At 40.7% G+C, this 27,520-nt stretch overlaps 1 long non-coding RNA gene and 1 pseudogene across 1 annotated transcript in view; one reads left to right on the top strand and one right to left on the bottom strand.

Moving 5' to 3' along the window:
• Window positions 1-27,520, top strand: part of LOC132534667 (uncharacterized) — a 460,528-nt gene that overhangs the window by 397,589 nt on the left and 35,419 nt on the right. The gene's annotated exons all lie outside the window — the stretch shown is intronic.
• LOC132534824 (U4 spliceosomal RNA) lies at window positions 10,923-11,035 on the bottom strand (annotated as a pseudogene).

The following is a 27,520-nucleotide window of genomic DNA, read 5'->3' on the forward strand; positions in this document are numbered from 1 at the left end:
AGGAGGTAGAGAGGGAGAAAGACAGAGAGACACCTACAGCCCAGCTTCACAGCTCATGAAGCTCTCCACCTGCAGATGGGGACCAGGTGCTTGAATCCGAGTCCTTGCATAAATTAATGTTTACACCTAACCAGGAACGCCGCCTCCTGGTCCTGCAATTCCTTTCTCTCTCTCTCTCTCTCTCTCTCTCTCTCTCTCTTCCTTTTTCCTTCCTTTTTTTTCTCCTATTTGGAAGATTTTTTTAAATTTTATTTATAAAATGGAAATATTGACAAGACCATAGGATAAGAGCGGTACATTCCCACACAATTCCCACCACCAGAACTCCGTATCCCCTCCCCTCCCCTGATAGCTTTCCCATTCTCTATCCCTCTGGGAGTATGGACCCAGGGTCACTGTGGGATGCAGAAGGTGGAAGGTCTGGCTTCTGGAATTGCTTCCCCGCTGAACATGGGTGTTGACAGGTGGATCCATACTCCCAGCCTGCCTCTCTCTTTCCCTAGTGGGGCAAGGCCCTCAGGAGGGGGGGCTCCAGGACATATTGGTGGGTTTGTCTGTCCAGAGAAGTCTAGTTGGCATCATGGTAGCATCTGGAACCTGGTGACTGAAAATGAGTTAAGATAGAAAGCAGAACAAATTTTTGACTAATCATGAACCTAACGGCAAGAATATTGCAGATGGAGATTTGGGGTCTCCATTTTGGAAAAGGCAGTAGATTTCTTTAGTGTCTCATAGACAAAGGCAATATATTTACTTTCAGTCTTTGCATATTACTGAAAGCACCAGTGGAAAAAGGAACAGGCGTTTCCTCTATGAAACCAAGTTGCCCAATCATTTCAACTGTGTTTTCCAGAGAACGCTATTGTACTGGTGCAGCCCTCACTCCCCACTCAATCGCAGGTGAGGATATTCAGAAACACAACAACATCTCCTCAGCAGCCACACTGATTTGTATAAAAGCCAATAAATACTGTATGTCCTGGTATTATCTGAGAGGAGCAATCTTGCCCAGAACACAGAGGGATTCTCCTATCTCCCTTCAAGAGCTTTCATGAAATATTTACGGCACAGCTATAGCAGAAGTGGATTTCGGTTTAATATCCTCTCTCAACGGTAGCTGTGTTCATGCAAACTAGTCTTTCTATGTGGATTTTGACAATAGAATTCTGGCTTCTCACGATAACTGGAGACAGCCAACTATTAATTATGTGCAATGAGTGGGAAAATGAACACTGACATTAATTGTTTCCAATTAAATAATTGGCAGTCTGTGTGTAAAATGTGGCTTGGCATTATTTAAAATGGAACCCAGATCTCCAGGCGACAATGGTCTCAGCATCAAAGCACCTCAGCCCTGGTGGGGGGCAGGTGCAGTCCAGGTGCAGAGAGGGGCTGAGAAGTGCATAAGCTTGCTCTGTGATGAAGTGGGAACTGAATCTAGAAGATGCATATAGAATATGATCCTAACCACATCATTATGAACACTCTTACACAGATCTATAGGGGAAATTGATTTTTTACATTTACTCAATTCTCAGGTTTTTTTTCTTTAACATTTTTTATTAGTGATTTAATATTGATTTACATAATTACATGATAACGGAAATAATTCCACACCATTCCCACCATGAGAGTTCTGTGTCCCCATTCCCTCCACTGGAAACTGCATGAGTCCTGCCAGATCGCAGATATGGTTTGACTATTATTTCTATAACTATATATATATATATGTATATATATATATATATATATATATATATATATCCATTTTTTTTCTATGTCTTCTCTTCCTTTCTGTCACACCTACTACTTCTGAGTGTCCTTTTTCTTTCTTTTCTGAAGTTCAGAACCCTCTGCTCATCCTTTCCCTAACACTTATCCCTCTAGGAGGATGGACCAAAATTTTTTATGAGGTGCAGAAGGTGGGAGTTCTGGCTTCTGTTATCGCTTCCCTGCTTGGCATCTACATTGACAGGTAGATCCACAGTGGCAGCCTGTTTCTGTCTGTCCCTAGTGGGGCAGGGCTGTCGAGAGGTGAGTTTCCAGAACACATTGGTGAGGTCCTCTGCCCAGGGAAGTCAGGATGGAATCATAGTAGCATCTGCAACTTGGTGGCTGGAAGGCTGTAAGATATAAGCAGGACAAAGTGTTTAATAAACAAGAACCTGAAAGTAGGAATAGAGCAGATGACAATGGGATTTTAGGGGAAAAGAAGCTAGGAAGTCTACTTTAGACCTGTTCCTAGGCGTCTGTGACTTTGGTATTTTTTTACTATAGCTTGCTAGCTATAAACATCTAAAATATTGTCTGGGAAGATGGTGTCAGAGTTGAGACTAGAGCTAGAAAGCTGAATTGGGGCAGAGAGAAGCTCCCAAACTTGAAGAAAATATATAAATAAAATGAACCATTTACCACATCAGTCTGACCTAGTGCCTATAGATATATTTAAATTTATTAAAAATGGGACATATTGACAAGACCATAGGATAAGAGGGGCACAATTCAACAAGTCCCACCACCAGAACTCTGTATCCCATCACTTCCATCGGAAGCTTTCCTATTCTTTATCCCTCTGGGAGCATGGACCCAGGGTCATTGTGGGATGCAGAAGGTGGGAGGTCTGGTTTCTGTAATTGCTTCTCCACTGAACATGGGCGTTGGCAGCTGGATCCATACTCCCAGCCTGTCTCTCTCTTTCCCTGATGGAGCAGGATATATATATATATATATATATACATATATACATATATATATATATATATACATATATATTTATATATAAGATAAATGTAAATATATATAAAATAAATAAAATACTTATATATAAACATATATATAAATATATATTTATTTATAAAAGAGTAAACACTGACAAAACTATAGGTTAAGAGAGGTACAACTCCACACAGTTCCCACCACCAGAACTCTGTATCCCACCCCCTCCCCTGATAGCTTTCCCACTCTCTATCTCTCTGGGAGCATGGACCCAGGGTCATTGTGGGTTGCAAGAGGTGGAAGGTCTGGCTTCTGTAATTGCTTCCCCACTGAACATGGGTGTTGACATGTCGATTAATACTCCCAGCCTGTCTCTCTCATTTTTAACCGAAAGATCATTGCATTGTAACACTCTATAGATTTTCAGCTTTGTTCCATTGAAAACCATCATGCATACCATTTTTGTTTTGATATCTGTTCAAATATTTAAACAAACTATTAAAGTAACATAAGAAAACATAGACACAACTGTAAAAATAACTAGAAGGTGTCGTATGCTTTGCATTGGTTTGTTCTAGCCCTCCCCCGCCAAGAGAATTGGATCAGTCCAGTTAATTTCGCGGGCCGCTTGGCCCCGCCCCGAGAAACCCCGCCAGAGTTCCAGAGTTAGAGTTGGAGAGTTTCAGAGTTACAGAGTAAGAGAGAGTTCCACAGTGGAAGAGTTTCAGAGTTAGAGAGTTTCTGAGTTGCAGAGAGAGAGTGCTCGCGCCGCCGCAAAGAGACAGCAGAGTTCTGTTTGGTGATTAGTTTGTCTTAGTTTATGAATCGTGGTTCCTGAATAAAGAAATACAGCTGCCCTGCCCAGCCGTTGTCTCCGTGTCTCTGTTACCCGCCCGGCAAGAGCCTTAAGAATTTTAACAACAAGAAGGAAGAGAGATTTCTCAATAGTTTTAAACATCAGTTCATCCTAACTGTTAACATTCAACAGTTTTTTTTTTTTTTTCTAAACGACTTGATCTACAAGTCAAGTTTGAGTAAGAAAGAAAGTGTGACATTTACAGACCTGTAGAGAGGGAAACAGGCAGGAAGGAAGCAGAAGAGGAAAAGGGAAGGTTTCCTGGCTGAACATGTTAAATCAGAGATGATTCTCCCCGCCCTGTCTCCCTCCTTCTCTAGTCAGTGCTACTTCCAGTAAAATTAAATGGCCAGATATTCATCTTTATAGCATTCCATATTGTCTCTCCTGCTATTTGAAAATCGTGCTTCCGTCTTTTCAAAACCCTTTTTATTTGTTCTGGTCTTATATTTCTATGCTTACTAAGTCAATACATTCTTCAGCTGTAGTGATATCATAAAGAGCATATAGTTTTTAAAAAATCATTCTGAATATCTGTGATGTTTGTTTATCTCCTTGGCTTAATGAAGGTTCTCTTTCCTCCTTACATGATGGCCATGTACTGCAGGGTCTGAGAAAAGTATCAATATCTTATCTAAATTAAAATCTAAATTAAATCTTTTCTTCCTATGATCTAACTTCTACTTGGTGAGTTTTCAATTATTTAGTGAATTTATTGTTGTTCTGAGGACAGTGGAGAAACACTAAAAAACATTAAAAGAATTACTCAGAACGAAGTCATTTAGCATTGAAAAGGGAGAAATAGCAAGAAATGGTTTGAGAACACAGTAAATCAGTCAGGGGAGTCAGGAACTCATGAAGGGTATTCACGAAAGGAAACCATCAGAGAAATGAAAAGACCACCCAAGGATGGGAAAGAATACATTTAAATCATCTACCTGGTCAGGATTTAATATCCAGAATACAGAAAACTCATACCACGGACTGACTCAAAAGCCAAACAAATGTGGTTAAGAAACGGAGAGAAACGTGACCTCCAGTATTTTCAAAGAAGACCCTCAGATGACCCACAAGTGCATGTAATCAGAGTCAAGCTCTGATCTTCAGGACATGCAAATGGAAGCTATCAAGAGATGCCTCTCACACCTGTCAGACTGGCTATTTTCAAAAGAGACAGTTGTTGCTAAGACTGTCATCATTAAAGTTCTCGTCACTTTGAAAGAAACACTTGACAATGGGACTCGAGGGCTAACTCAACCCCGTAGGATGGATTCTAGACATGTGACCTGTGTGAGACCTCAGTGCCACAGGAACATGGCATAAAAGATGTGACATACAGTAGTATACACATAGACTGAATGTGTGTGTGTGTGTGTGTGTGTGTGTGTACCTTCAATGGTAGGCTGCAACACAGCCATTACTTCTCAGTTAAAAATGCCTGATAATTCATAAATAAGTGAAGTGTGATGGTATATGCTTTTCTGAGAATAAAATGGTTATTTAAACATTCTCAAGTTGTAATATGACCCAGCCTTGTCAGGACAAGATTTGTGAAGCAAGGCAGACTTGATCCATTTTATTATTATTTTTTATAGTTTTTTACCGTCTTTATTTATTAGCTAGAGACAGCCATAAATCAAGAGGGAAGGGCGTGATAGAGAGGGAGAGAGACAGAGAGACACCTGTAGCCCTGCTTCATCATTCATGAAGCTTTTCCCCAGCAGGTGGGGAGCGGGGGCTCGAACCTGGGTCCTTGCGCATTGTAATATGTGTGCTCAACCAGGTGCGCCACCACCCAGCCCCAACAAAGCAGATTTGAAAACCACTTAGTCCTGGGTTGCTAGTCAAAGTGCTGTGGCGACAACACTAGCTCTGAAATGAAAGGAAACCAGTCAAGTTCAGCTTGTGTGTATTTTGTTTTGCATATCTACGTTAGTACCCATGAGTGAGGGAGTTGCCATCTCCTCTTTTAAACTTTAATTTAAACAATTCCTTGATTCTGTTATTATAATCATTCTATAGTAAATTCTTAGGAAGCCTAACATTTGTTTGTTTATTTATTCATTCATTTATGTATTTATTTATGTATTTATTTCTGGGGTTACTGTGGTCACACAGCTATTCTCCAATTTTTTTAATGTCTTTATTGGAGGATTAATGGTTTACAGTTGCCAGTAAACAGTATATGTACAGTAGTTTGTACATGCATAACGTTTCTCCGTTTTCCACATAACCAGGTCCTCTGTCATCCTTTTCCAGGACCTGAACTTTCCCACCCCCACCCCCCAGTCTTTGACTTTGGTGTAATACACCAACTACAACCCAAGTGCTGCTTGATATTGTCTCTTCTGGTCTTGTTTTCCAACTTCTGCCTGTGAGTGAGAGCATCCCATATTCATCCTTCCATTGCTGACTTATTTCACTTAACATGATTTCTTCAAGCTCCAAGCAAGATGGGCTGAAAATGGTAAAACCCCCATTTTTAATACCTCAGTAACATTCCATTGTGTTTGTTTGTTAACCTCCAGGGTTATCACTGGGGCTGATGCCTGCCTGCACTGTGAGACCACTGCTCCTGGCACCCATTCCACTCCTCCCTCATTTTTTTTTTTCTTGTTGTTTTTATTCTTGGATAGAGCAGAGAGAAATTGAAAGAAGGGAAGACAGAGAGGTGGCGAGAGAAATAGAAACCTGCAGACTTGCTACACCACTTGTAAAATATGCCCCCCACCACCACCACAGTTGGGAGCTAGGGGCTCTGAGTTCCTTGTGCTTTGTACTATTTGCTCTTGACTTGGTGTGTTACCGCCCGACTCTGACTCCTGGGAGCCTAACATTTACGTAGGTACAACATCCAGATATTATGATCCACATGGCTTGAACTTGGCTTTGGTGGAATATTTAGAGAGCACCAGGTGACTCTTATGTGATACAACTATTTACTTGATTGGGTTTTACCAGCAGAGTTATTGATGTACCTTGGTGTTACACAACTACTCCATAATTCCCACTGTTTTTTTCTCTTCATTTTTTTTTTATGATAGAAACAAAGAGAAAAAGAGAGGAAAATAGATAAACACCTACACCACTGTTCAACCACTTGTGAAGCACGCGTGCGCGCGCACACACACACACACACACACACACCTGGAAACCAGAGGTTTGAACTCTGGCCCTTCTGCATGGTGATGTGAGCACTCAACCTTGGGGTGCAGCTGCCTGAGTGCCACTCTGGATATCTTTCAACTGCATTTTGTGATGCGTCTTATTTGACATGGATAGCTATGTTTCCAACAGCTGTACCAGTAGTGAGACGAGCTCCTGATGAAAGGACTTCTTGGCAACCACATTCCCTGTTAAATGGAGAATGTAGTGTTCTTGCTGTGTGTGATTTAAGTAATTTGTAAGAATGAACATTTCTTAGCCAGCTGTAGATTCTACTATTTCATGATCAAGATTATAATCCATTAATCAATTTATCAGCTTAATAAGTTATTGTTCAAAATAAAAATTTAAACACAGTTGAATCAATAAGTGTAATTAAAACAATAGCCTACAACACTCATTTATTTGCCTCCCAGCTGTTTGGTGAAGTCACTGAAGCATGGAGCCAGACAGCCAAACCAGATTCCGTTGTGTTTATCGAAATGATGGAAGTGTGTTAATGATTAACTATAAAAATACATAATAGAAATTAATGTAGTGTGAAATAAAATTTTGTCTCAAAATCAAGGCAAGTAAAGTAAAAGCTGGTCCTAAAAAATGCACATTGCATAATGTATGTTCAGCTATTGAATCATTTCTATTAAAGTGAATCTGCAAAGTATACACTGTGAGAAATGACGCAGACATGTTCTAGACAAAGCCTGGTATATATTATTCAATTAATGTTAAACAGTATTCAAAAGCTATTTTTACAATCATAGAAAACAAGTTTAAATCCGTCTGCATATACTTTATTCAGTGGAGTGTTTTGTAATGTATAGTTTCATCTGATTTGGGTATGATAATTTTACAACTGGCTCCCTTAAAATTATGATTTTTATTAAAATGATAATAGGCTCAAAGTGTTCATTTAACATAGATAAACCCTATATGTGCATATGTATGATAGAAATCACATAGTATTTCTGCACGTGGAAATCTTTGAGAGGATACAGATTTTATCAGCTCGTATATACGATGTTGTATTCACAAATATCTAAGCAGCTGGGGAAATACAAGTGGCACAATAGGAGATTAAATAACTAAGTTTCCAAGTTTGATCCATGGCACAGCAAGTATCAAAGTGGTGTACTCTCCTGTCTCAGGTGAAATTTTCTTTCTCTTGTGATTCATAAAAGATAAATCTTAAATACAGAATGTCAGTGATTGCTACCTGTAATAGGTTAGATTTTTAAAAATCTTTTTACTAAGAGATTCCTGCTGTGCAGTAGAGTCACTGACTACTGATGCATAGGTACAATTCCATTATATACCAGGACCTCAAAGTTCACTGCTGCCCCTCTTTCCTTCTCCTTCCCTTAAAAAATAAATAATTGTAACCTGTCACATCAACATGTGAAGCTGTAGAAACTGATTGATATTCCTGTATACACAAACGGTTTTGGAAAAAAAATCTTTTCATGATAAGAAATTTCAGTAAATTAGGAATAGAGGCAACTGCCTCCATTTGCTGAGGAAATAATAATAGGTGACATCAAACAGAAGGAAAATAAAATGGTTGTGAACACAGAGAAATGACTCACTATCTCTATGAATATCATACTAGAAATCCCAACTAATGTGTAAGACAAGAAAGAAAGAGAGAGAGAGAAAGAAAAAATAGTATACTGGGGAGTCAGGCAGCAGTGCAGTGGGTTAAGCGCACATGGCGTGAAGCACAAAGACCAGCGTTAAGATCCCAGTTCCAGCCCCTGGCTGCCCACCTGCAAGGGAGTCTCTTCACAAGCAGTGTCCATCTTTCTGTCCCCTTCTCTGTCTTCCCTTCCTCTCTACATTTCTCTCTGTCCTAACAAAGAAAACGTCAATAACAACAACAATAGTAACTACAATAACAATAAAAACAAGGGCAACAAAAGGGAAAATAAATTAAAAAAAAAAAAACACAAAAAAACAGTATTCTGGATGGAAATGAAGAATGAGAAGGTTTTTCCACGATTGTCATTATCAGTTCTAGACAAGGTTTAAAGGATTAATAAATTTTCTTGCACTACTGAATACTTATTGCCAAGTTGTAAGAGAGAAAGTTAATATGAGGGAGTCCATTGCTTTCCTACCTACCACCACGAAAGCATGGTATTTAAAGTAGGGACAACATCATGCACAGTAAGTCGCCAAACCAGCTGTGAATCTCACTCACTGAAAGGAACAGTAAGAAGCAACATGTGTTTTTAGGTGGGTAAACCCACCACAACTGTATGTTCACAGATAATTTTAAAAAATTATGAACTTTATTTATTGGAGAGAGACAGCCAGAAATGGAGAGGGGAATAGAGAGGGAGAGAGGCAGAGAGAGCCCTGCAGCCCAGATCATGACTTGCGAAGCTTTCTCCCTGCAGGTGGGGACTGGGGGCTTGAACCCAGGTCCTGGAACACTGTAATGTGTTCAACCAGGTGTGCCACCACCCAGCCCCTGTTCCCAAATATTTTACATCTATTGAGAACACTGGGAATCTGAGCATGGAAGTTCAAATATCTTCGGTTTTAGCTTTCGGTTACAGAAAAGAGAAAGAAAGAGTCCTGTCATAACAATAACAAGAAAGTAAATCATTTATCAGAAAAATGAGTGTGATTAGAGGCCAGTGACCCACACTCAGTTAAATGGAAGGACACAAGCTGATCTTTAAAATTGAGCACGTTCAATCTGATAAAAGATGTTTTAAAAATGACATTGACATTACTATATAAAAATCTTATTATCAGTTATCTTTTTTCTCCTTCAAAGGGCCACTATGTTTTAAAAGTCTTAATTTATATGTTGAACCTTTGGGAATCATTTAAAATGTACACATGCTGGGGGTTGGGTGGTAACACAGTGGGTTAAGTACACATGGTGCAAAGCTCAAAGGTTAGTTTAGTGAAGCAGTGAAGCAGGTCTGCAGGTGTCTGTCTTTCTCTTCCCCTCTCTGTCTTCTCCTCCTCTCTCCATTTCTCTCTGTCCTGTCCAACAACAACAGCAGCAATGGCAATAATAACAAGAGCAACAAAATGGGGAAAATGGCCTCCAAGATCAGTGGACTGGCAGTATAGGCATCCAGCCCCAGCATAACCCTGGAGGCAAAAAAAAAAAAAAAAGACACATGCTCATATATTCTAGTTTACTATCTGATCACTCTGACTTTCTTTTGACACATTTCTCAGAATGATTGTTCAGTATATTTTGATATGATTATATATATATATATATATATATATATACAGTTATACTGTCTAATATGTGTTGGATAAATGATGTTTATATGCTTAGAAATTAACCTTATTTCATCAAGCAATAAACGTTTTTTGTGAATGATGTTGGGTCTACTCTCTTTTAAAACTACCAACATATTATAATATTTGACTCTGATGAGAGAGATTGACTCTTTATTATTTACTGATTTGTATGAAAGTGTAGGGTTTGATAGCAGGATAATGTTCATGTATATATTAATTGTGATAAATTAGCAAAATTTTATTTTATATTTAACATAGAATGTGGGAATCTAATAATCATCTATTTGATTGGTTAAATAGATGAATATGACAAGAATTTTCCCTGAGAGAATTGAAACTAAAAGAAATTAGGCTGCGTCTTGAGAATTACTGAAATCAGGAAAAAGATAGATGGAATTTCATATTTATATGACTGAATCAATACCTGTCAAAGATGTGTTTGACAAATTTGAAATTACCTAACTTATTCTTGCATTATTACTCTCAAAATATATGATTCAATAAGCAGAAAGTCTATCATTATTTTACTGTTTTATGTCCATTTGTGTAAGTTTGAAATGCAAGGACGACACTCATAAGGGAAAAAATATATAAACAAACAAACAAAAAACACTGGCAATCTTCTCTTTCCCCATAATGGTTATGCAAAAGACTTTTCATGTCTGAGGTTCTGAAGTCCTAGGTTCAATCTCTAGCACTACCATAAACCAGAGCTGAGCAGCATTCTGGTCATCCTCTCCATAGCTTTCATCCTTATTAAAATAAAATTATATATGGTGGAGAGACAGAAACAAGAGGGGAGATACCTTAGCTTCCTCTAGTGATATGACACTTGAATGTGGTGCTGAGGTTCAAACCTGGGTCTCGTGCAGGGCTAGGTATTTGCCCTACCCATTACAGTCTCTTCTCTAGCCCTAAATTGTACTTTAAATCATCATTTTTTATAGATTTCTTTCTAGCATTTCTAATTAGCAATAATCGCGCCTCAGATAAACTTCATTGGCTACGATACTGCCACTGCGCAAAGCTTCTTTCTAGCATTTCTGCATGTGTGTTTACCCTCAAAAGAAGAGAGAGAATTCAGAGTATCAGCCCTGCTTTCTTATAATATGCTTTCTGATATTTCTCCTACAGTGACGTCTCATATAAAAAAGAACTCACAGACCTAGCAGGCCTGTGCTGTGCGCTAAATTTGCTTCGATAGCTGCTATAAGTTCTTGTCACTTATCACTGAGAAACACAGACATAAAGCATGTAGTTCATATTCTAGCGGGGGGAGTGAAAATTAACAATCACCATGATTCTGCAGTCTCCTAGAGGAAGCATTTGCAGCAGAGGGGGTGGTGCTTAAGACAGGCTACCATTTTCAATGAGAAATTCCTTTAGACATTTAAAGGAACAATCTTGGGTATAGTTTACAAAGAGACGAGCTATTTAATTGTGTTGATATCAGCGAACAAACATTCTAGTCAGAGAATCATGTAGTCTGGACAGAAAGCAGAATTACACTTTGAGACTTAGAGCATAGAAAGGAGTCCGGAGTGCACACACAGTCAGGAATCATTAGATGAGACAGAAATGGGAGCCAGGTGTTGGCGCACCCAGTTGAAGCGCCATAGTACCACGCACAAGGACCCATGCAAGGTTCCAGGTTCAAGTCCCTGGCTCCCCACCTATAGGGAAAGCTTCAGAAGTGGCAAAGTGGTCTGTAAGTGTCTATCTTTCTCCCTTTCTGTATCCCCCACCCATCCCAGTTTCTCTCTATTCTGTTCAATAAAATGGAAAAAAAATAATGGCCACCAGGAGCAGTGGATTTGTAGTGCTAGCACCAGGCCCCAGCAATAACCCTGGAGGCAGATTTATAGATGATAGATAGATAGATAGATAGATAGATAGATAGATAGATAGATAGGGAAGGAAAAATAAAAGAAAGAAAGGTACAGACATGATCAGAGAGTAGTAGTGAGTTTGGTTAGAGTCTCTTGCTATTGGAGTGAAATAGGAAGTTCCTGGGACTTTTTCAAGCAAAAACTTTTCTGTTCATGCTGGAGATGCCAGTGAGAAGGCTTTTGGCAATCATGACCATAAATGCGGCTGAGTGGGAAGGGCATGGTGGCAGGGGAGAGCGTATTTGAAGAGGTCACCTTCTGGGGTGATTATAAAGACAGGACCAAACTTTTCTGAAGAAGCTAGTGAAGTTGGAAGGCTAGTAGTTGAATGCATGATTCATGTGCAGTTCTGCTTCTTGGTAAACACTGTCCCCTTTCATCTGATTCCACCTATGTACCACTCTTGAAAAACACATTCAAGTTCTCTAGATTCTTGAAGACTTTCTTCTGTACATGCCATGGCAGTCCTGCACTGTTAGAAATAGGTGGTGGGTAAATGCAGATTGGGGGACCATCACTTTGGTCACTGGGAAGATGAACTCCTTTTTGAGAATGATGAATTTGTTCATTAATGCTAAGAATTCCAGAGGAGAGCCAGTGAGAGGGGCCTTTTAGATCTCTGTTCTGTCATAGGGCAGTTCCGGGCCTCAGAGACCTCAGGCAGTGTGTGAGGTGGTACTCAAACGGGCTCAGCTCTGTCCTCGGCCCTCCCTCAAACGATGGCCTTGACGACCTCTTGCTTTCAGAACAGATGCACCTATATATTCTTAGTTCTCTAGCCAACTCATCTCACTCTGAATAAATTTCCGTGGGAAATAATCATCAGATTAGATAATTTGGTATCCCAATTATCTTACCTATTCAGAGCCAGCGGCTGCATTAATACATGGATGGACAGTCTGTCCACAGTGTTTCAATTTTTAAAACTTATTAAATTGGCATCCACTTGACCAGGGTTTATAAAAAGTCAATTAATCATACTTTCCTCTATAATAATAGTAATAATGATACTAGTAATAGTAATGTATCATTGAGTACGTTGTGTCAAGGGTACCAAAATCACTTTAGATGGAAAGAGTGATGTTATCCACATCCCTCTGTGAGCCTGGAATTTACCCCTTGTGACAGTTGAAGCAACAAATGAGGAAGAGAGATCTGTGTGACCCTCCCGGATCATGTGGCCAGAGTTTAGAGAGAGCCTCACTGGCGTCTAGAAGTCCTGTGCTTGACCTCTGACCAGCTCTGCAGAGTTGGTGTTTGAATAAACAGTCTGCTTCCCATTCTCTCAGTCCACTGGAGTGTGTGACGTGAGCCACAGAGAAAACTGAGGTGGCTCTCCAAGGACCCGCTTCAGTCACAAAGTTGGACCTGTGATCTCCTTCAGCTTGGGCTGCAGGAAAAAGGCAGAACTAAGTCCAATTTTCCCCCACAGCGTTGCAAGAAGAACCTCTGAATAACCACAACTAGGGCAGACTCTTCCTTTGTCTTTGCAAGAAGGGAGAAGACACTACTAAACTAAAAGGTGCAAAAAAAGAAAAAAATCACTGCTTGAATTAAATAAAAATTTCCCAAAGGAACATTTGCATTGTCCATTGCACTGCTAGATGCCTGGATTCGACTGGCCAGTGATTAAAACTATCTCAGCATTTCAACCCCCCTAATAAGTTAATTAACTCTGCTTAGGCAGAGCCTTCTTGTCTCTTATGAGACTGACAGAGCAGTGAGTCCTTTATATTCCTCTGAATTGCAAATGAACTTTGCTGCTAAGCTGCTACTTGTGGAATATTAATAGCTACCCACTCGTGCTCCTCTGATCTAACTCCGCACTAGAATCGTAAGGAAGACTTGCAAAGATGCTGCAGCTACCCTGGCCCTACAGGCCTGCGTGTATGCACACATGGTCACTGCATCAGAATCACCACCAGTGAAAGAATTCTTTCTTGCCTGTGTCTGATTCCCCAGCAATCAGGACTGATGATGACTGTGCTCAATAGGTAAACGTGTTGAAAAAAATAACCAGAGAGGGCTGGACAAACAGCACTGTGATATCACACAGGACTTGGATGCAAAATGCCCCAGGCTATCTTTAAAAAATGTTTTAAAATGTATTCAGTCTTTGCATAGATAGAAACTGCACTGCTAGTGAAGGGGAGAGAGAGGAGGGAGACAGAGAGAGGGAGGGAGAGAGAGAGGAGGGAGGGAGAGAGAGGGAGGGAGGGAGAGAGAGAAGGAGGGAGGGAGGGAGAGAGAGGGAGGGAGGGAGAGGGAGGGAGGGAGGGAGGGGAGCATGGGAGAGACAAGCAGCCCTGCCTCACCACTCAAGAAGCTTTTGCTCTGCAGGAAGGGATCAGAGACTTGAATCCAATCCGTGTCCATGAGCCCAGTAGCTTTTATCTTTCACCCGCCTCCTTGGTTTCTGAGAGGCCTATCTTTCCTACCCTGGTTGCTTCTTCTCTGCCCAAACTGGAAATGCCTTAGTTTCCTGTGGTCCCTCTGTCTGTATTCATAAATGCTTGTATTAATACACCTGTGTTCCACTGTTCATCCTAGGTCGTCACATTTTTAATTCTTCATGTAATTTTTATCTGCTCACAATTGTTTCCAAAACTTTCTCTTATCGCCAGTTTCAGTTTTTTATTTCCAGCTACCCACTAGAAATCACAAATTCCCAGGTTTTATTTTCCCCAATAATCAATAGTTGAATATTTCTCTATTCAATAGATAAATAAATAATCTCAAAACAGTGATGAGAACTGGAAAAATGTTTATTGTGACCAAGAAAAAGGAACAGGTTAAATTAAAGCAAAAAAAAAAAAAAAGGATTATGTGTACACTTTACTGCAATGAAATGCTGAAACCGACTGGGTTGGGAAGGCTTGGCATCTGTATTTGCAGTCTGAAGCTGCTGCTGAAAGGGAATTCAGAAAGAGGACTCAGACAGAAAAGTGAGAAGCACTCATTGTCCCCCCTCCCTCCTCTCTGAGAAGCTCAGGTCTGCAGTCAGAAGCCAGATGTTGACTTGCTCTGGCCATTTCCCTTGCTTTGTTTCTTTAGATACCTCACAAGAGTTGATCAACGAGTGTTTTGTCGATTCTAAATTATTTCACATGAAATAACGCCTTCCAAGGCTGTCACAGTGTCCAGAGTTCCTGTTTTCTTAGAGCAGTGAAATATTCCACTAAGGAGATGCATCTCGTTTGTACCACTTATCCCTGATGGACTTTGAGTTTTTCTTTTTCCCATGGCTTGATTAAAATTTTCATTACTATGAACATAAGGGTGCATAGACCCTTTTCAATGAGTGCCTGTGTTCTATAGAGACATGTACAAGTGGGGTTGCCGGATAATATGTTGGTCAGTGCCAGCGTCTTCAGAAATTTCCTGACTGATTTCCAAGGAGACTGGGCCAGTTTACATTTTCACCAAAAGTGGACGAGAGTTTTTTTTCTCCCTACTCTCACCTAGACTTTTGGTTCTGATATCTAAAACAAAAATCAATTTTATAAATATAATTGTAAATAGATATGTTTGTCCATATTTCTATAATATTCTGTATTTTCAGGTGATCAATTTACATTTTTTGCTTTTTCTATCTCCTGGAAAAAACTCCTCTGATTCTGTTATCAACTGCTTCTATCACTATCTTTGCTTTAGATTTCCTTAAACAATTTTTGCCTGAAAACCATGCAATATTAATTGTGTATGCTGGATTTTATTCTTAAAATCAACATTTTTTTATTAGACTCACAGTAGCTCAATGACTTAAAATCAGGATTTTTTTAGTCTTTATGCTTGTCTGTCAGAGCGCTTTACTGACCATTTCCACTAATATGTGTTCATTTCTGCTTCTGATGAGGAGATCTTGCTTATAATTACAAGTGTAACTAAAATTTAATGAAACACAACAATCAATTATGAGAGCACAGAGTGAACATAAGATAATATGTAATTTATCTTTGTGTCTGTAATTCTTAGCTGTGATCGCATGAAAATGCTGTTTATTATCTAGATGCGAAACAGTTCTCCAGAGATACTAGACATAGATTTGATTATTTCCAACAATCTAAATAATAAGCCACATGCATAGTCTGAAGAAACTCCCTCTCATTTGTTTCTTTTTCATACTAAGGGTCAGTGAGATTCAGCCACATCCTACAGCAAACTCAGAGAAGCGTGACCACTGACTTTGTACTTCTCAGCACTGAATTCCAATTCCTTTACTTGCTAAATAGATGAGTAGAAGAAAAACTCTGCATTCCTTGAGAGGTGCTGTTTTAATTTCAAAGATAAATGCACAATATGGCTTGTTTTTCTTGTTTAATGTTTCCAGGACTAGCAAAATAGTTGACCTGCACAGTCTACCTGCTTTGCTAAGTGCATAACCCAAGTTGAGTCTTGCTCCCCCCAGCTTCCCTCCATTTTTGTATTTCTCTTTTGATCTGAAAATGTCAGTCCAGAGCTGTGAAGCTCTGGCAACATCAATAATAACACACTCACACACACACACACACACACACACACACACACACACTCAAAAGAAAGGATACAAGGTCTCTAAATATATATATATATATATATATATATATTGATATTACTAAAAAGTGGAAAGCACTCATCTGTTAATTGATCCCGTGAAAATAAGAAGAAACTGATCCCAGTTTATTTCCATATCACAGGAAATTGAATTTATTTGTGGGAGGTACTTTGCTTGTTAGTATAAAGGCCTTGGAGGAGCACTATGGGGAAGCCTTCTTTTCTGTTGCCCTCATAATGGTTACTGCAGTTCTGATGTTTCCGCAGCAGGGACAATCCCCGCAGTGGCACACATCTTTGTGAAACCACTTGTGGTGGTGTGTAAGTGTCTAGGGGCATCACAAAGCTACAGTCTCACACCTCCTGAATGGCACAGAGGAGGCCGGGCTGCACAGACAGACACCTCCCACACCAACAACAGCCACCCTCCTCACGGAAAGGTTTCTACTCTTACTCACATCAAGACTAAAATAGACCGTCCCCCATAGAGCTGGAAGGGAAGTGAAGGAAGTCTTCTTCTAGCTTTTGCCCTTCTTCCGTAGCCAGTCAACAGCGTCAGGTTGAGCCTGATGTCAAGTTTCGAGACCTCCTTTGAATCTGGAGAGGTGGCAGTCGTTGACTATGTGGGTCACAGTCTGTCTGGAGCCTCAGGGGCAGTTCGGGTCGTCTCTGGCTCCCCAGCGATGGAACATAGCGGCGCACTGGCCATGGCTTGTTCGATAGCGATTGAGTGAAGGAAGTGAAGGGCACCTACTGGATTATTTTGCTCAGAAAATATAGGTGATTGAAACACATATACTTGAAAGGAAAAAAAAATTGCCAGTTCCTCTCTAAGACCTTGGGAGAACTAGGATGGTCATTACTGGGTGGGGGTGATGGTTACGTGATGTCCATATCTTTGGTGTTGAAAATGGTACGGAATTATACCCCTGTAATCTTATAATCTTGGAAGCCGTTATTAAATACATGGCATTATTGAATGCTAAAAATACATAGCTATTGACCACCTTATTGTATGTGAATCTTATACATTAGTATAAAGTCATTAATAAAAAGTCACATTGGGGAACTTCCAATGGAGGGGAATGGGATACGGGACTCTGTTGGTGGGAATTTTATGGAATTGTACCCCTGTTATCCTACAATCTTGTTCATCATTAATAAATCACTAATAACATTTAAAAAATTAATGCCCACTCTACCTTCTGAGCTCACATACCTCAATCACCCCATTCTCATGGTCTTTGGGAAATTCTTTTAAGATGTTTCTTTTCTGAAGGGAAAGACATGTGCTGAAATGAAGAAAATAGTAAAAAAAGACAAGTTTTTATTATATTTTATTAGCTTTATTATTTTTAAAGTCACCTTTATAATTAATGGTATGTCAAATGTCTAGTATACGTTTTAGACAGGTAAGAATGTTGTCTCAGGCTCTTTTTACATGAACTTAGCTTTTTGAATTTAATTTTTTATTAGTAATTTGATAACAACTGCTGAAATTATGGTATAAAAGGCGTGTAACTCCACACAGTCCATATCCCCTCTCCTCCACTGGAAAATTCCCTATTCTTTTTCTTTTCTTTCTTTTTCCTTTTTCCTTTTTGCCTCCAGGGTTATCCTACCTGCACCAGGAATCCACTGCTCCTGGAGGCCATTTTTTCTCATTTTGTTGCCCTTGTTGTTGTGTCTGTTGTAGTTATTGCTATTTCTGTCATAGCTGTCATTGTTGTTGGATAGGACAGAGAGAAATCAAAAGGGGAGGGGAAGACAAAGAGGGGGAGAGAAAGACAGACACCTGCAGACTTGCTTCACCGCCTGTGAAGTGACCCCCTGCAGGTTGGTAACTGAGGGCTGGAACCCTCTGGAAATATGAGCCAAAAATCTCTATGCGGTGCAGAAGGTGGTAGGTCTGGCTTCTGTCATTGCTTCTCCACTGGACATGGGTGTTGGCAGGTGGATCCACACCCCCAGCCTGTCTCTGTCTTTCCCTAGTGGGGCAGGGCTCTGGGGAGGGGAGATTCCAGGATACATTGGTGAGGTTGTTTGCTCAGGGAAGCCAGGCTGGCATCATGGCAGCATCTGCAACTTGGTAGCTGTAAAGCATTAAGGTATAAAGCAGAATAAATTGTTTAATAATTAGGAACCTAGAGATGAAAGTACAGCAGATGAAATTTGGAGTCTCCATTTGGAAAAAAGCTAGGAAATCTATTTAAGGTGTATTCAAAGGGGCCCATGACTTTACTAATTTTTGACTGAGTGCAACAGCTAATACACAGGTTGGCTAAGATTAGTGTCTGGGAAAAGGGTGTCAGAGTTGAGGCTGGATAAAGGCAGAGAGAAGTTCCCAAATATGGGAAAAGAATATAAACGCCATTAACTTTAAACCCCATTGATCTGACCTGGGGCCCTATGTAATCTGCATCTCTTGCTAATCCGAGCTCACAGTCCGTGGTCATAGCTGGGAACATTCTAGGCTGCACTCATTTCAGGGCCCGACTTCCTTGAGTGGCAGAGTATGTTGACCCAGCCTCTCTTCTGAGAGTGGGGTAATTTCTACCATTGTTGTCCTACACTGAGGGCAAGGTCCTGGAGAGACCCACAAGAGTGTTTAGGATGTTGTTTCTGATGGAGACGACCAGTGATGGTGGAAAAAGGATCTGTTAGAATGGTCTTAGCTTTTGAATAGGATATTATAAGGTGAGGTTTTTTTTTTTTTTCATTTTAAACAGTAAGATTCTGAGCAAACAGCTTAAACAATTCCAAAAGGTTTAAATAATAAAGCACAAGTAAAATGATCTTAATGATGGAAAGATGTAAGCAATTCCTCTTCCTATGTTTTTGGTTTTCTGTATACTTAATTACTTTCTCTATACTGTTATTATGGAAAGCCAAAGGGGGGGAAATACTGCGGTCTAGTGGTAAACTATGAAGTAGTATATATTTGGAAAGAGTTTTGACTTCTTAGCAAGCTGTGTGGGTTTATGCTCACTGTGCGACTGAACTTCAGAAAGGATGATGCTGTGTGATGAACCAAGTGGGACCTTACAGGCGTGTGAGGAGATCAGAGGCCTGGGAGGCTGGAGCTCTGCTATTCTATTCCTCCTCCTCCTTCTTCTTTTTCTCCAGTACTGAGAATCTGTTGAGTGTTGGGTGCAGAACAAGAAGCTGCCTAGCACATAGTTGCTCAAGCAGTACTGCTTTTATTTCACTTTAGAACTCAGTTGTTCAGTGTAAGGATTTGTGTTTGTGATCAGACTTCTTTGTGATTATAATTCTTCCACGTTTTTGTCTGTTCCTAGAAGCAACAGCTGAAAACTCGTAACTGCACACACACACACACACACACACACACACACACACACACACCTGGCTAAAGAAAGGGATTAAGAGCCTAGGCAGGTAAGGAGGAGTAGACGTGGCGAGGAGGGTCAGCTGAGGGAGGAGCACAGCCGACGGGGTGAGCACTTCATACTCAGGTGAATGTGCAGGTGAGCACACCCAGCATTTAAGGAGAGGTGAACCTGCACCACCGAGACAAACAGTCTTCCTTTTTGAATCACCTGTATTAGTCATTGAATAAAAGTTGACAAGATCACTAAGGTAGAGTTTCACACTGTACCCACCACCCCAGTTCTGTGCCCCCCATACCCACCTGCCCAAGGATGACCACCATAGTTTTCAGCCTTAGAGACAGTTCATTTTGGCCACTTCTTTTTATTTATTTATTTTTACAAATGCATATGCTTCAACTATTCATCTTGCACAAAACCATTTGATTGTTGTCTTTCAGAGAAATGCATTTGATCACAGGTATGATCTATAGCAATAAGAGTCCTTAAACACACAAAATAACTGAGGAGTGGGGGAAAACTTCATAGATTTATCTGTTCACCCTACCCCCATGTTTAAAAATGCAGAGCCAAAGACAGGAGATAATGCCACCTTTATGCAAAAGATGTTCATGCCTGAGGCCCCAGGGTTTCAAATTCAATCTCCTCCGGCACCACTATAAACCAAAGCTGAAAAGTGCTCTGGTGTAAATAAAGAGAGAGAGAAGAGAGAAAGAGAGAAGAGAGAAGAGAGAGAGAGGAAGAATGAATGAAAGTAAAATAAAACAGTCACACAATGAAAGGCCTGTTGCATATAGATTTCCAAAATATCACTGCACTTTCTCTTGGACCCCGTGTATTTGTTTCATTTAGTAAGAGAGGATAAAGAAAGGCAGGGAAGGGAAAACAGAGACACCAGGGCACTCTCCCTCTATCCATGAGCTCTCTTGGTGTGTCTTCTGTGGCTGGCGTTTCTCTTGTAGTGCAAGGGCTAACCTAGAACTTCACACAAAGCAGAACAATTGCTCTAGTAGGTGAGCTGATTCCCATCCCCATTGGTCACCGCAGGGCACATTTACCAGCATTTTTTCCAGAAGAGGCATCTGGAAGGCAGCTAAGTGCATACAGCCGTGCTCCATGAGCAAGTACCCGGTGCAAAGCCTTGGTCCCCACCAGCAGGAGGGGATTTTCACAAGCCATGAAACAATGCTGAAGGTGTCTCTGTCTCTCCCTCTCTTTCTATTTCCTTTTCCTCTCAATTTCTCTCCTTGCTCTCAAATCAAAGTAAATAAATAAAAACTTTTAAAAAAGAACCATCTCATTCACAAACACATGACATGCAGGTAAGGTACTATGTGATCTTAGAAACATAGCAGCAGGGAGTCGGGCTGTAGCGCAGCGGGTTAAGCGCAGGTGGCGCAAAGCACAAGGACCGGAGGAAGGACCCTGGTTCGAGCCCCCGGCTCCCCACCTGCAGGGGAGTCTCTTCACAGGCGGTGAAGCAGGTCTGCAGGTGTCTGTCTTTCTCTCCCCCTCTCTGTCTTCCCCATCTCTCTCCATTTTTTCTGTCCTATCCGAAAACAATGACAACAATAATAACTACACCAATAAAACAACAAGGGCAACAAAAGGGGATACATAAATAAATATTTATTAAAAATATTAAAAAAAAAAATAAATATAGCCACAATCTCCAATATGTGAAGAAAAGAAACTAGAAAATAGTTGAAAATGCCAACAGGGCCTGTAAGATAGCTCACCAGGAAAGAAGACTGCTTCAGCTGGTTTATTGCACCAAAGTAAAGGACTCCGGGTGGGAGGAGAGTTCAGGTCCTGGAACAGGATGGCAGAGGAGAGCCTAGAGGGGGTTAAATTGTTATGTGGAAACAGAAATGTGAACAGGGGTAGATGACATCATGGTTATGCAAAGAAACTCTTATTCCTGGGGTTCCAGAGTCTCAGGCTCATGGTGAGTTCACCCCATTGTGGATGGAGCTTGAAGATAACATGTGAAGTGAGATTAAGTCGGAAATGGAAGGATGAAGATGGGGTGACCTCACTTACAGACGGAAGTGGAAAAATCAAGGTCAGAAGGGAAAACACAAAGCAGGACTTGGACTGGGGTTGGTGTCTTGCACCAAAGTAAAAGATTCTGAGGTGGGGTGGGGAGGGTTCAGGGTCAGAGGAGGACCTAGTGGGGGTTGTATTGTTATGTGGAAAAGTTGCGCATGTACAAAGTATATTTTACTGGTGAATGTAAATCATTAATCCACCAATAAAGAAATTTTTTAAAAAGTCTGTTAGTCTGTTTCAGGGAGTCGGGCTGTAGCGCAGCGGGTTAAGCACAGGCGGCTCAAAGCACAAGGACCGGCATAAGGATCCCGGTTCGAACCCCGGCTCCCCACCTGCAGGGGAGTCGCTTCCCAGGCGGTGAAGCAGGTCTGCAGGTGTCTGTCTTTCTCTCCCCCTCTCTGTCTTCCCCTCCTCTCTCCATTTCTCTCTGTCCTATCCAACAACGACAACAACAATAATAACTACAACAATAAAACAACAAGGGCAACAAAAGGGAATAAGTAAATAAAATAAATATTTAGAAAAAAAAAGTCTGTTTCACTGTGAAAGGTACCTGAGGTCAAGAGTAGTATTCTCTGTACTGTGGAAATTCCCTGCTCTGGTGCCTTTCTTTCCCTCTCCTCTCCTCTCCTCTCCTCTCCTCTCCTCTCCTCTCCTCTCCTCTCCTCTCCTCTCCTCTCCTCTCCTCTCCTCTCCTCTCCTCTCCTCTCCTCTCCTCTCCCCTCCCCTCCCCTCCCCTCCCCTCCCCTCCCCTCCCTCCCCTCTCCTCTCCTCTCCTCTCCCCTCCCCTCTCCTCTCCCCTCCCCTCCCCTCCCCTCCCCTCCCCACTCCTCTCCTCTCCTCTCCTCTCCTCTCCTCTCCTCTCCTCTCCTCTCCTTTCCTCTCCTCTCCTCTCCTCTCCTCTCCTCTCTCCCCTTCTCTCCTCTCCTCTCCTCTCCTCTGCTCTCCTCTCCTCTCCCCTCCCCTCCCCTCTCCCCTCCCCTCCCCTCCCCTCTTCTCTCTCTCTCTCTTCTTATATCTAGAAAAGTAAGCCAGGAGATGTGAAGCCTCAGTAATGACAGATGATAATACAAATACTTTAAAAAAGTAAAAATGTATAAACACACACACACACACACACACACACACACACCTAAACAAGATACCCCGTGCATGGATATTTAGTTGTATGCTTATTAATAGAAATGTTTCAAAAATATTTACTTCCATCTTCTATAACTTTAGCAATCTCATTTCCTACAACTACAGGATTGATCTTAACTTACGATGTTCACTGCTTGTCACTTGAGACATTTCAAGCAGAGTTCAATCCTTGATTGTACATGTACTTGAAGTAAGTGCAACCTGTTTAAAACATCCCTTCAATGCTTTGTATGATGGCAATTCTAACAGGAAGGTCCATTCTGAATTTCTTTCTTCAGTCACAGGGACACACCACTCAGATATGCCCAAGCATCCGTGCAGCTTACCCCATACGCAGAATTATACTCATTTAGAAGCCCAGGCCTGGAAGCTTGTGAACCAGAATGCCGGCCCAGTGGGTCCCGGTTCCCAGCTCAGCAGAGCCGGCACCTTCTGATGCCCGTCAGCCTGCTTTCTGTTTAACTCTCTGTTACAGCAGCCCTTCTGGTACTCAGCAATTAAAGAGAATATCAAATAGAGTCCATATGCACAGTGAAATATTTAGAATGCTATCTGCTGGTAAAAAAAAATCTTTCTGATATTACAGTTAAACTTGATGATGTTTAGATTGGTGTTCTCAAAGCAGACACTTTTATCTTCTAGAGCAATAGAATAATTGTAAAACTTTTGATGTTGGGAGAGTGGGATAGCCTACGTTGGAGCCAGGACTAGGCTCATTGATCACCAGATACTGTCACCTTGCTAGCTATAGGCACTTTTAGCAAAAAAAAATTATATATATATATACTGTTTTTATTTTTTTAAAAATCATGCCTGAAAGAAATCATTCTGGAGTTCTCTGGGACTGCAGAGACTGGGCAGATAAATCAAATCAAATCAAGGCATGCTGATAAGAGAAAAAATAAGTGAAGCTGTATTAACTATATATGTATATTAACATCAAGACTCATAGAGAGACCCAGGAATTCTGAACTACCTACCTTGTGGTCCTAGCCATCCACTTTATTGCTTGGTTAATAATGATAACTTCAGAATGTAGAAATGGGGCATCAGTTCGGACAGTCACAAAAGGGGAAAGGCATGCAGACTCAGGCTCAGCCCTCTGAGGACATCTCAGGAGATGTCCTGGTCCCAAAGGTCATCTCCATGCTGTCTTCAGGGCCTCACCAATGAGATTAACCTTTTACCATGGACAACCTTTAGCAGATGACAGATGTCTGTTCCCCTAATAAAATAAGCAGTTAACTATATAGTTATGGCAAGGTGATATATTAGGAGGGTCAAAAAACAGAAACAAATTTATCTTTATATTTTATTGTATATAAACTCACACACATATATAGCAAGTGCAGTGCATTTTTTTTGAATTTCTGCTATTCAGTGACAAAACATGGTTGACCAGAGCATAACCTTCAATAATGTAATTCATGCTTTCTGATTTATAAGATGGTCATTGGTTTGATTTTTCTTGATAGTTCCAGGTCTGCTCAGGTAGGTTATTCTTGTGTGAATTTTTGAAAGTTGAATCTTTAAGGGAACTGGTTCATCTTATCAAATCTGTTGCCTTAGTCTAACCCATGATGCTCATTTGTTACTCTTAGAATGGGCATGCACTCTGTAAAGATGCCCCCTCTTACCTTTCTGATGGTCATCATTTTATACAGTCTCCTCTATCTTTATGATCAGTCTGACTAGACAGAGGTGTTATCAGATTTATTAGTCTTTTCATAAACCCAGGTTTTGATTTAAATGAGCTTTCTTTTTAAATTTTTTTATGTTTTCTTTTTAAATCTTTATATATTGATTGGATAGACACAGCCAGAAATTGAGAGGGGAAGGGCGTGATGGACAGGAAGAGAGACAGACAGACACCTGCAGCACTGTTTCAACACTCGTGAAGCTTTCCCCCTGCAGGTGGGGACCAGGGACTCAAACCTGGGTCCTTGCGCACTGTAACATGTACACTCCACCAGGTGCGCCACCATCCAGCCCCTTCAGTGAGCTTTCTTTTTTGGTTCCTTGTGTTATAATGCACTCATTCCTCTTGTACAATTTTGTAGATCATTCTTTGTCTCTACACTGTTGCCGATCCTCTTCTTCCTTCATAAATGAGATGGAATAATAAAATAATTGTCTTTACTCTGACTAAATAAGAATCCAACTGAAACTTTTTAGCTTATGGTGGTGTGGGGGTTAGAATCTGGGACTTTGGAGCCTCGGGCATGAGAGTCTCTTTGCGTAACCATTGTATTGCCTTACCCCCAACTCAAACTTCCCAATAGCATTAAAGGGGCCTGGTTTTTGGCACAGCTGCTAGAGCACAGACATTGACAACCCCGAGGGCTCGGTTGAAGCCCCGTCTCCCCACTTGCAGGGGAAAAGCTTCATGAGCGGTCAAGCAGTCCTACAGGTGTCTCTGCCACCTCCCTTTCTCTCACTGCCTTACTCTGTTTCTCTCTGTGGCATTAAAAAAAAGAAAAGGAGAAAGGAAAAATAAATTGCAGCTTGAAGCAGTGGATTGATTGTAATAAGCCCAGCAGTAACCCAGATAATGGCAACTAAATAAATTAATAAAGAAAAGCAAGATAAAAATACTAAAAATCTACCTAAAATCTCTCTTTTTTTTTTTTTGCATCCAGGGTTATCACTGGGGCTCAGTGAATGCACTAGCTCCTGGTGGCCATATTTTTTCACCCATTGTTGTTGTTGGTATTGTTGCTGTTGTGTTGTTGGATAGGACAGAGAAATAGAGAGAGGATGGGAAGACAGAGATGGGGAGAGAAAGATAGACACCCGTAGGCCTGCTTTACTGCTTATGAAGCGACCCCCTGCAGGCGGGGAACCAGGAGCTTGAAACGGGATCCTTAAGCTGGTCCTTGTCCTCACATCATGTGCAGTTAACCGCTGTGCTACTGCCTGGCCCCCTAAAATAGCTCATTACTCTGTAATCAGAAATCATTAAATTTACAAGGAAGGTTTGAAATCATATATGCTGCTATAATTACTTTAGATTGGGAAACTTACTGAGGACTTACCTATTAGATAGAAGGCTATTTTCCAGAATTCTTTTATACTCAATATATAAGGTGATTTACTTAATTATTTTTTCCAGTTGTTTTATGGTGAACTGCAATCAGGGCAGGACAGCATCAGCGCTAATTGATAAGATCACCTGAGCAGTTTCCTCAAGGTTAGTAGTTTCTATATATAGAAACACATGAGCAGATGATTTTTATGCAGTATAAGGGCACAAAACCTCTAGACTATCATTCTATATTTCTTTGTTTTACAAAATATAGAAGAATGATTTCAAGTCCAAACACTATATACACATCTAAGGCAAGTTTTTTTTTTTTTTTTTTTTTTTTAATATAGGAAGGTATAATGCCTGATAAAACAGGAACACCATTTAAGTGGAGACATTGGTTGGTAACATTATACTGGTGTCTTAAAACTCATAAATAAATCCAGAAGAGTTTGGTTTCGTAAGTTTACATTACTAAAAAGCAATAATGTCTTGTAAATTCATTGAAAAGGGGATGGGATAGAAGGGCCAGGAAGATACAGGTGGGGCCCTAATGCAAAATGACTAGAACCTAGATTGGTGGGAGAAAAGTGTCTAATAAACACCTGTCAAGGGGAGATGAAATATATACCTATGTGTCAACAACTAAACTGTAAGCCATTACTCCCCCAATAAAGTGGGAAACATAAAGAAACAATCACTTTTTGTTTACTGAATGCCTAAGTACTGTCCTATTTAAAATTGTATTTATGTTTTGAATAGAGACAGAAATTGAGAGGTCAAAGGAGAGGCACAGAGAGATACGATAGCCTTGGCACTGCTTCACCAGTCATCAAGTGTGCCCCCTGCAGGTGCGGTTGGGAATCGCACCCTTACACAGTATGACCTGGACTCAACAGGTGCACCTTTTGCCAGCTCCCCAATACATTTAATTTCTCTCGTGCTTTTCTGTTTCTTACTCATATCATTTGCTTTTCCCCCAGTGTTGTGTGATATCATCTTTATAACCTTTAATATGTTTCTGATTCATCTGTTGTCTGAATAGCTTTTTCTTTATTTATTTTCTTTTGTTTTTTTATGTTTATTTTTCCTTTGTGTTGGCCTTGTTTTTTATTGTTGTTGTAGTTGATGACATCGTTGTTGGATAGGACAGAGAGACATGGAGAGAGGAGGGGAAGACAGAGAGGGAGAGAGAAACACAGATACCTGCAGACCTGCTTCACCGCCTGTGAAGCGACTCCCCTGCAGGTGGGGAGCCAGTGGCTCGAACTGGGATCCTTATGCGGGTCCCTGAGCTTTGAGCCACGTGTGCTTAACCCGCTGTGCCACCGTCGGACTCCCCTGAATGATATTTTATTAAATCCATTAAATTCATTGGCGAACATCTATAACTTGAGGTCCTTGAATAGGTATGGCTTACCTCAGATTTGTGACTTGATATAGTAGTTCTTGATTTTAATTTTGATCTTAGAGACTCAGTAAATATCTATATATTTAGAACATAAAAGTCATTAAACTTGAA

The sequence above is a fragment of the Erinaceus europaeus genome, chromosome 19, assembly GCF_950295315.1.
Source record: "Erinaceus europaeus chromosome 19, mEriEur2.1, whole genome shotgun sequence".
In the NCBI taxonomy this organism is placed as follows: Eukaryota; Metazoa; Chordata; class Mammalia; order Eulipotyphla; family Erinaceidae; genus Erinaceus; species Erinaceus europaeus.